This window comes from Gossypium arboreum, chromosome 12, assembly GCF_025698485.1.
Source record: "Gossypium arboreum isolate Shixiya-1 chromosome 12, ASM2569848v2, whole genome shotgun sequence".
In the NCBI taxonomy this organism is placed as follows: domain Eukaryota; kingdom Viridiplantae; phylum Streptophyta; class Magnoliopsida; order Malvales; family Malvaceae; genus Gossypium; species Gossypium arboreum.
The window spans coordinates 76,507,188-76,518,946 of record NC_069081.1 but is presented as its reverse complement, the minus strand read 5'-3'; the positions used below and the strand labels follow the sequence as shown (position 1 = coordinate 76,518,946).

General features: G+C 40.4%; 1 non-coding gene across 1 annotated transcript; it reads right to left on the bottom strand.

The window, feature by feature from the left end:
• Positions 1–667: 667 nt before the first annotated feature.
• On the bottom strand, positions 668–774 carry LOC128286200 (small nucleolar RNA R71). The gene has a single exon (XR_008276745.1). It is a non-coding gene; the product is annotated as a small nucleolar RNA R71 (small nucleolar RNA).
• Positions 775–11,759: the final 10,985 nt, after the last annotated feature.

Sequence of the window (11,759 nt, the reverse complement as noted above, 5' to 3'; positions counted from 1 at the left end):
TAGCCATTTATTTTTCTTGCAATTTAATTTAATTTTTTTATTATTATTATTTATTAACCTAATCTTTCTTTCTCTTGGCAGGTTTTTATAGTTTATGACTAGAAAAAACCCGTCAGGACCATTACTTTTTGACGAAGAAATCTATCGTACAGTTCGTAGAAACCAAAGAGAAATAAGGCGCAGCTTAAGATACACGAAGAGCGAGCAAGAAGACGATACTCAACCCCCAACCGAAGAGATGGCTGAAAACCAAGGCAATTAGCTACCTCCTGCAATTGCGGCTAATCAAAATCCTACTCCACGCACTATGTATGATTATGCTAAACCTTCTTTAACAGGAACTGAATCAAGCATCGTTAGACCTGCTGTAGCTGCAAATACTTTTGAATTAAAACCTAACACTATTCAAATGATACAGCAATTTGTTCAGTTTGATGGTTTGCATGATGAAGATCCCAATGCACATTTAGCCAACTTCTTAGAACTATGCGATACATTTAAAATTAATGGCGTTTCTGATGATGCCATACGTCTTCGGTTGTTTGCCTTTTCATTAAGGAACAAAGCTAAATAGTGGTTGAACTCGTTACCACGACAGTCAATTACTACTTGGGGACAAATGACCTTGAAATTTTTACTAAAATATTTTTTGCCGACTAAAACGACTAAATTACGTAATGATATCTCTTCTTTTGTGCAGATGGATTTAGAAACACTCTACGATGCATGGGAGAGATACAAGGACCTTTTGAGAAGATGCCCCCACCATGGGCTACCGCTTTGGCTCCAAGTTCAAACATTCCACAATGGTCTGAATCCTTCAGCTGGAAAAATGGTTGACGCAACTGCTGGCGGAACCATCAATAATAAAACACCGGAAGATGCCTATGAGTTTATAGAGGAGATGTCACTAAATAACTATCAGTGGCAAGTCATGAGGACAAAGCCAACGAAAACAGCCAGCGTTTATGACATCGATTCGGTCACCATGCTCTCTAATTAGGTAGAACTCTTAAATAAAAAGATTGATGGTTTTCTTAGTTCTTCATAGGTTCACCCAGTAATGCAGTGCGAAGCAAGTAGCGGTGGAACAAACCATTCGGAATACCAACCTTATGGCCACAGCATGGATAACGAGCAATTAAACTACATGGGTAATAATCCTCGACCTCAAAACAATCCATATAGTAACACGTACAATGCAGGTTGGAGGAACCACCCCAATTTCTCGTGGGGCGGTCAAGGAAATCAAAGACCACAACATCCTCCGGGTTACCAACAACCACCCTACCAACAGGAAAAGAAGCCAAACCTTGAAGAGATGCTCTCCAAGTTTATATTAGTGTTAGAAACCTGTTTTCAGAACACCGAGACAACACTTAAAAATCAACAAGTGTCGATCCAAAGCCTCAAAACTCAGATAGGCCAGCTTTCCAAACTAATCTCCAAATGACCACAAGGTAGTTTGCCAAGTAATACCGAACCTAACCCAAGGGAACAACTCAACGCAATTAATATTCAAGATGACAAAGGAGTCGTTGAGCCTGATCCAGAATCAAGGCAAGAAACTGTGGTAAGCAAAGGTCAAGGTGAGGTAGATCAAAATACAAAAAAACCAGTAACTGTCGAATATAAACCTCGTGTGCCATACCCCAACACGATAAGGAAAGACCGCTTAGATGAACAATTTTGTAAATTCCTTAAACTCTTAAAAAATTACATATTAACTTACCGTTTATTGAAGCTCTATCGCAGATGCCAAATACAATGAAATTTTTAAAGGAGCTTTTAGTAAATAAACAGAAGTTGGATGAGGCGTCGCATGTGGAGCTGAACACAGTTTGCTCGGCCATTCTCCAAAATAAACTACCCAACAAACTGAAAGACCCAGGGAGCTTTCTATTCCTTGCTTAATTGGTAGTTTAGATGTTAATCATGCATTAGCTGATCTAGGGCCTAGTATCAACGTCATGCCTTACAAAATGTTTAAGCAATTAGGTCTCGGGAAACCCAAACAGACTAGGATGAGCATTCAATTAGCAGATAAAACTATAAGATTCCCTAGATTTATTATTGAAGATGTGCTAGTTAAAATCGATAAATTTATATTTCCTATTGACTTTATTGTTCTAGACATAAAAGAGGATAGCAACACTCCTTTAATTCTAGGAAGGCCCTTTTTAGCAACTGCTAAAACCATCATTGATGTTGGCACAGGTTAACTCACACTCCAGGTGGGAGATGAAACAATCACCCTTCAAGCTCGCAATTCTGGCAATACATCAAGAATTGGAGGTGATCATTTAAACCATTCTACTAAACCTAACAATCTAGTGCAACCTAGTTTGCAGAAAATGAGTCTGAAGGAAGCACACAAGTCATTCTCAAGCAATAGTAGAGGACCTGTTCATGAAGATCGAAGACTAAAAATCGAGGAACTCGATGAATGGCAGGCGCACAAACCAAGAACACCCAACAAATCGAAACTACAACAAAACTAGCCCAATACCTCTCCAAATCAACTTAAGGTTGGTGGTAAGGTCTTATAAGATGCCGCAGATCCCCACATTGTCACTACCATGCCGAATGAGGAAATCCCTCTTACGGTACTCAGTATTTTTCCATTCAGTACGGTGGAGGTGAGTCATCCCAAGTTCGAGACTTTTAAGGTAAACAACACCCGATTAAAATGAGATTGATAGTAGGAATGAGGAGTATAAACTCCTCAAACCACCATGACCATTCACTGGAGAGGTAAGCTGAGCTTAAACTATAAATAAGCGTTTCTTGGGAGGCAACCCGAGCACTAACAATATTAATTTCTTTAAATTTTGGTATTTAACTCCTAACTTTTTAATAGAAATCATGAATACAGGTGTTTCCACAGAGACACGGCCAAGCACATGGACGTGCTTAAGGGCGTGTCAAAACAGGGCAAAAGATTTCCCCAACATGGGCTACAATTAAACGCCACGACCGTGCGATATGGAAGTGGTCGAGCCTGCCAAAACAGCATGGGCGTGTGACACACCCGTGTGGAAGAACCGTGGGTGAACATATTAAAATAGCACGTGCGTTCAACATGCTTGTGTGGAACACCCGTGGTCGAACCTGTTAAATTAACACAGGCGTGGGGCTTGCATACACGGGCGTGAGAGAAGTGAACAAAGCTAGACTCGGCTGTGTGACACTGTAACACCCCTTACTCGTATCCGAGGCCGGGCTAAGGTACGAGGCGTTACCAGACAAACATACAAATATTAAACTAAAATACGAGCCATAAAATTTTATTCATATTTCAAAGCGTTCATTCTCTTACACATAGTCCCTTATTTGAGTCTACGGAGCCCAAAACATACTTTAGAAAGGGTTTGGGACTAAACCGAGAACTTACGAAATGAAAAATGATGAACAAAAATTCTTCTTTCTTTCTCCACAACTCACGGCAATGGGCATGCATGAGACCATTTTTTTTTCTTTTTTTCCCATTTCTTTATTACCCATGCTCATTAATTTATTTTTTTCACCCATGATGCACCAACAAAACATGTCTATGACATGTTTTGCCCATATTTCTTTGTCATGGCCGGCCATCACTTGTAAAAAGAGGGATATTTGACATGCAAGGCCATTATTTTGCATGCATGCTTTAATTAGTCATCACACATTTCCTATCCTACTTTCAAAGTTTACTACTAGGTCCTTTCTAGTGAAATTCACATTTATAACTCTAAATTAAAGCATCAAGAATGTCACACATGAGTTAACACATATTATAGGCATCAAAATAAATATCAAATTATTTTTATGCCTCGGTTTTGTGGTCCCGAAACCACATTCCGACTAGGGTCGTTTTAAGGTGTCACAACTCTCCCCACTTAAGAAATTTTCGTCCCAGAAAATCTTACCGTAAATAGATTTGGATATCGCTCTTTCATAGAGTTCTCGGGTTCCCAAGTAGCTTCTTCTATCCCGTGTTTGAGCCATAACACTTTCACTAGCGGAACCCTTTTGTTTCGCAACTCTTTCACTTCACGAGCTAGGATACGAATCGGTTCTTCTTCATAACTCATATCGGCTTGAATTTCAACCTCTGATGGACTAATTATGTGCGACGAATCAGATCTATAGCGTCGAAGCATTGAAACATGGAAGACGTTGTGAATCTTTTCGAGTTCAGGGGGCAAAATCAAATGATACGCAACTAGGCCAACTCGTTCAGAGATTTCGTACGGCTCAATGAATCTCGGGCTCAACTTGCCCTTACGGCCAAATCTGAGTATCTTTTTCCAAGGCGAAACTTTAAGAAACAGTTTATCTCCCACCTGATACTCAATGTCCTTTCGTTTCAAATCCGCGTACGATTTCTGACGATCTGTGGTCGCCTTCAGACTTTCACGGATTACCTTTACCTTCTGTTCAGCATCTTTAATTAAATCCACTCCGAAAATTTTGTTTTCACCGAGCTCGGTCCAAAACAATGGTGTACGACATTTACGCCCGTACAAAGCCTCGTAAGGCGCCATCTTAATACTTGATTGAAAACTATTGTTGTAAGCGAATTCAATCAAAGGTAAATACCATTCCCATGAACCACTAAATTCGAGGATGCAAAATCTCAACATATCCTCAAGTATCTGAATTATTCGCTCGGATTGACCATCGGTTTGGGGGTGAAAGGCGGTGCTGAAATGCAACTTGGTACCCAAAGCTTCTTGCAATTTCTTCCAAAATCGCCAGGTGAACCTCGGATCTCTATCCGACACAATGTAAATCGGTACCCGTGTAATCTCACAACTGAGAAACGTCATAGTTCAGCTAGTTTATCCAATGAAAAATCCATACGCAAAGGGATAAAGTGAGCCGACTTAGTCAGTCTATCAACAACAACCCAAATCGCATCCTTCTTACTTGCTGACAATGGCAGTCCGGACACAAAGTCCATTGTGACTCGATCCCATTTCCATTCGGTATCGTAATCGGTTGAAGTAATCTCAAGGCACTTGATGTTCCGCTTTCATTTGTTGACATATTAAACATCTCAAACAAAGTCGGAGATGTCTCGTTTCATACCATGCCACCAAAACCGACGTTTCAAATCATTGTACATCTTCGTACTCCCCGGGTGGATTGCCATTCGGCTACAATGGGCTTCGTTCGAATTATCGAAATAAGTTTCAATTCTTTGGAACACACAGACGACTTCGAACCTCAAACAATCATCATCATCAATTTGAAACTCCGATTCCTTGTTCGAACACACTCAGCCCGTTTTGCAACCAACTCATTGTCAACTTTCTGAGCTTCACGAATTTGATGAGTCAATAATGGTTTGGCCTTTAATTCGCTACTAACACATTGTCGGGTAGAATAGACAGTGTACATTCATCGTCAGAAAAGCAAACAAAGATTTCGCTTAAGGCGTCCGCAACCACATTAGCCTTTCCTGGGTGATAATCAATGACAAGCTATAATCTTTTAACAACTCGAGCCAACGTCTTTGCCGCAGATTTAAGTCTCTTTCAGTCATCAAATATTTGAGACTTTTGTGATCCGAATACACATGGCACTTCTCACCAAATAAGTAATGTCGCCATATCTTTAAGGTGAATACGATGGCAGCCAATTCGAGATCATGGGTCGGATAATTTTTCTCATGTGGCTTTAATTGTCTCGACGCATAGGCCACAACTCGACCTTCTTGCATCAATACGCAACCTAACCCAAGTAGGGAGGTGTCACTATAGATGACAAACTCTTTGCCGATTCGGGCAGTACTAGTCTTCGGAGCTTCCGTCAAATGAGTTTTCAATTGGTCGAAACTTTTTGACACTTTTCCATCCATTCAAACTTGACATCTTTCAAGCGGTTTAGTCATGGGTGTGGCTATCATCGAGAATCCTTTTACAAACCGTCGGTAGTAACCGCAAGTCCCAAAAAGCTCCGAACCTCGAGAATATTTCTTGGAGGCTTCTAGTTAAGTATGGCTGAAATTTTGCTCGGTCGACTCGAATACCGATCAGATACCACATGACCCAAGAAGCTAACCTCTCTAACCGAACTCACACTTGCTGAACTTAGCGTATAACCGCTTATCCTGTAAAATTTGCAACACTAATCTCGTGTGCTCCACATGTTCGGTCTCATCTCTTGAATAGACCAGATGTCGTCAATGAACACAACTACGAACCGATCCAAATATGGTCTCAAGATCCGATTCATCAAATCCATAAATACCGCAGGGCATTAGTGAGCCCAAACGGCATCACTAAGAACTCGTAGTGACCATATCTCGCTCAAGGCGGTTTTGGGTATGTCCGAATCTCGGATTCATGAATCGATAATAGCCCGATCTCAAATCTATTTTTGAGAACACCGAGGCTCCCTTCAAGAGATCAAACAAATCATCGATCTGTGATAACAGATATTTGTTCTTTATTGTCACTTTATTAAGCTGACGATAGTCGATGCACAACCTCATGGTTCCGTCCTTCTTTTCACAAACAACACTGGTGCACCCCAAGGTGAAAAACTTGGGCGAGCAAAACCTCTATCCACCAACTCTTGCAACTGAGCTTTCAACTCCTTCAATTCCGTTGGTGCCATACGATACGGAGCAGCTATCGAAATCGGTGTGGTCCTGGTATAAGCTCAATACCAAACTCTACCTCCCGAGCAGGGGCAAACCCAGAATTCTTCGGAAAAACATCCGGTATTCACAAACCATCGGCAGATTCGGGTTTTGTTTCTAACTCCTTATCATCAAGTACATACGCAAGGTATGCTTCGCACCCTTTTCTTACATATTTCTGGGCCAACATTGATGATATTGCAGCTGGCACCCCCTTCAAGTCCGTAGACTCAACTCAGATCATCTCGTTATTTGCGCACCTCAAATCAATAGTCTTGCTTTTGCAATTCACAACCTCGTCATGCACGGTCAACCAATCCAAACCCAGAATAACATCAAATTCATTGAACGGTAAAAGCATCAAGTCCGCCGAAAAATAGGAACCTCGAATTACTAGGGGGCATTTCCTACACACTTTGTCGACAAGCACGTAACGACCCAAGGGATTTGACACCCGAATTACGAACTCAGTAGACTCAATAGGTAAAGTCTTACTGGATGCTAAGGTTTCGCATATATAAGAATGAGTAGAACCAGGGTCAATCAAAGCAATCACATTAGTATCAAAGAGAGTGAAAGTACCGGTAATAACATCTGGCGAGGAAGCATCCTCACGTGCGCAGTATGGCATAAGCCCTAGCAGGCGCGAGCCTCGGATCTGGTCGTAGCATCACTAGATCCTCTCGACCACCACTAGCATTGCCCGTATTTCTAGATGGTCTACCTCGGCGGTGGTAGCACCCGCTTTCCACTCGATCTACATTTTGTTCGCACAACCTTGGGCAATCTTTAATGAAGTGGTCAATCGCTCCGCACTTGTAACAGAGCGGTCATGGAATCTACAACTTCAAATGCCATTTGCCACAATCATCGGCACTCCGCTCTCTCTCGACGATCATTTCCACCATCGGCGATCAAGTGACTCGTGTGGTCACAGGGGTCGGTCGCGATCTCGTCTAGAAAAGCCCGAAGTGTCTCTAGACCGCCTAAGCCATCTCTAAATTTCTTTGATGATGTGGGAAGGGCTTCCCGAAGACCTCTTCTGAAACTCCCTTGCTCCCACTTCACTTTTCTTTTCTCCATCTTGAGCTCCTCGGCTTTGCACGCCGCTCGACAAGAGCCACAAACTCTCGATTTCCAAAATGCCAACATACGACTTTATATCATCATTCATCCATCTTGAGCGTTTACACATCACGACTTCAAGAAATGCATTCCGCTGCATCTGCTAAGCCTCACAAATTTTTGTTCATAGTCGAGAATCGACATGGAACCTTGTTTAAGTTCAAGAAATTCCTTCCGTTTTTATCCATAAATCTCGATCGATATACTTTTTCCAAACTCGCTTTGGAAAAACTCCCAAGTTACTTGCTCTCGGGCACAATGAAGTCAAAGTACACCACCAATAGTAGGCGTAATCACGTAGCAAGGAGATAGTACACTTTAGGCATTCATCGGTGTACAAGATAGCTCATCGAGTGCCGGATAGTGTTGTCCAACCAAAATTCAGCTTGCTCGGCATCGCCGCTATCCGTAGCTTTAAATTCAGAGCCCCATGTTTTCGGATTCATCAACTGGTGGCTTATTCGACCTTATTTGGTCGATTCATGGGAGGCATTGTAGGTGCGGGGTTGTATTAGTCGGGAATGGAGGTTGTGGAACAGTAGTGTTAGTTCGAATGTATTGGTTGAACCAATCATTCATCACGCTATAGAAAGCTTGCCTAGCCTCATCATTCGGATGGCTAGCAATAGGTTGAGAGTCGGCCGTACTGTCCCTTGTGCAGAGCAAGCGCCACACTCTCCACATCATCGCTATCGCTTCGGTTGGGATCGGGATCCATTACTATAAATAAACACAAATTCAAATGTCGAAATCACCACACTATCAAATAATCACATAAAATGGCATGTATAGCTAGACCCAAACGCATTACGGTAGTCCTAGAATCGACTAAACCGTAGCTCGATACCAATAAAATTGTAACACCCGTGCTCCGAGTCCGTTATCGAGTCGAACACGAGGTGCACATGCACTTAACTTAATTGTTTTCACAAATCCATAAAAATTTTCTAGACTAGTTGGTTATTGCATCACTTTCGCCTTAAAAATCATATCTTGAATTTTAAAGCTCGAAAATCAGTTTCATAAATTTTCCCTGAAACTAGACTCATAATTCCATCAACACATTTCTTCTAGAATTTTTGGTCGGGCCAATTAGTACAGTTTATTAGTTAAAGTCTCCCCTAATCCAGGGTTCGACTACACTGACCTTCATGAATTATGAATTGGATATCTCCCTGTACAGGGCTTCAATACTGATGCCGTTTGTTTCTATAGAAACTAGACTCAGAGAGGAATCTATACATATATGGCATGTCTCCTAATTCTCTCTGGTTAATTTAAAATGAATTTCCAAAGTCGGAACAGGGGATCCAGAAACCGTTCTGGCCCTGCTTCACGAGAACTTTAATATCTCTTAACATACAACTCATATGACCGTTTCGTTTCTTCCATATGAAAGTAGATTCATCAAGGTTCATTTACATAATTTATTCACTATTTAATACCTTTCATACTATTTTTAGTGATTTTTCACATCCACGTCACTGCTGCTGTCAGCATCTGCCTTTAAGGTAGGCCTTACCTATTTCATGATTTCCATGATTCAATTGGCCCTTTTTGCATACATAGCACAAAGTGTGATCATGATTAACCATTCTAATGGCTAATCGTTTCAAAACAATTCCATACCTCATAATGATCAACATACAAACGATTATAGTACTATGCTAAAAACATATATAAGCCATTTTCGCATGGCTATCCAAGTTTACACAAAACCGAAAGGTACATGACCTACAACAAAAGGGTAGTCCTATACATGCCATTTCAAAGTTCAACCAAAATTGTACCAAAATGGGGGCTTTGATAGTGTGGATGACTTCGACTTCGATGATCCCAAATCCGATAGCTAACGAGCAAAATCTATAAAACAGAGAGCCAAAGCAACGGGGTAAGCATTTTAATGCTTAGTAAGTCTCAAGTAATGAAATCAGCTTTGACTAAAGTATTACATTTACATAACTAAATGAATCACTTTATTAATACACATTCTCATAATCATACTTACTTCACATTACCGACCCTTATGTTCATACACAAAAGAATAACTTAGCCAAAGGCCAGTAGCTCGTTTACCAACTGAGCGAATACTTATTTGTAAGGACTCAACTAATTCAAGCACATACGAACATACCTCATTGATGGAATTTTCACAAGTGTATAAACTGAAATTTTTACAGCAAGATTGCTCATTTCCGAGTCACGTACCTTCGGGATTTAACCGGATATAACCACAAGCACAATTGCCTTCGGGTCTTAACCCGGATTTGGTAACTTGTACAATTGCCTTCGGGTCTTAGCCCGAATATAACAACTCGCACGAATGCCTTCGGGTCTTAGCCCGGACATAATCACTAGCATAAATGCCTTCGGGACTTAGCCCGGGTATCATTCAAATGCTCATGTACACATATATCAATAATCACGACACATCCATATTTCATTCTCGTTACTAAGGTTCAAACACAAAATATTTATCAAACCTTTACAATTTCGGCTCAATAGCCACATACAAGGAGCATGATTTTAATATAATTCAAGTAGGGTCATTACTCGAAGACTTACCTTGGATGTTGTCGAGCGATTTCGACGGCTATTCGATCACTTTTTCCTTTCCCTTATCCAACTGTGGTCCTCTAAGCTCTTGAGCTAATTCACACAAATTTAACTTATTAAAATCTCATTATGATAGCTTATGGCCGAATATGACAAGGAGTTTAAATGGTCATATGGCCATCCTTTAGCTCAAATACACAATGGTCATGCACAAATTTTTTAAGCACAACAAGCAATTCAATACAATTCATTCAAACATCAAAGTGAAGCTCAAGGTACTTAGCCCTTATACACATTAGACATTAGAGTCACATGTGTACGAAATCACGAATCGAAATCAACACATTAGTTAGTACCCTCCTTAGCCAAAATTTCCAAGCCAAGAATAGGCATCAATATGCTTGCCTCTAACCGAATGCATGCACACCAACCCCCTCCTTCATGTGGCCGAATATGCATGTCCATGTTGAGGCCAATTATGCACTTAATACCACACAAAAACAGCATACATTTTACTAACTAACGATTACATATTGTAGCTCAATACACATCTCTCATGTACTTCATAACCGAAACATCATCACAAGCAAATTTATACCTTGAAATAGTATATATGTCATGCCAATACATCATGTGCAAACATATATACATATAGGTGCAAGGGCCGAATCATAAGGATGACTATGACTATCTCATATATTTTCATTATGGCCGAATACTCCTTCTACCCCATTTACCTTCACAAAGCATGAACTTCATCATCCAACTTACAAGCTTACAATGTCATGAAGTTTAACCTCATGGTATCTATCAAACTCTCACTCAAAAGTGTTAAAAAGAATATTCAATAATCATCAATCCACCATCACATGCACCATTACAAAGCTTCACTTTTAGCATGCAAATGATATCAACACAACCTCACCTTAGCTGAATATCATCTCCATGACATAGTAAGGATTTGAACCATGGCTAGTTAGCACTCAAGCTAACTACAAAAATATACATGAATCTCATGGCAAAACATCAAACTTACCTTAATCTAGGTACAAGTATGGCCAAACCTCCTCCTAAACCTCTTCCAAACCAACATGAAACAAGAATTCCTTCCTTCTTCCTTAGAATTTTCAGCCTAAAGGAAATAAAAAATGATGACCAAAAATTATTCTTTCTTTCTCCACAACTCACGGCAATGGGCATGCATGAGACCATTTTTTTTCTTTTTTTTCCATTTCTTTATTACCCATGCTCATTAATTTATTTTTTTCACCCATGATGCACCAAAAAAACATGTCTATGACATGTTTTGCCCATATTTCTTTGTCATGGCCGGCCATCACTTGTAAAAAGAGGGATATTTGACATGCAAGGCCATTGTTTTGCATGCATGCTTTAATTAGTCATCACACATTTCCCTATCCTACTTTCAAAGTTTACTATTAGGTCC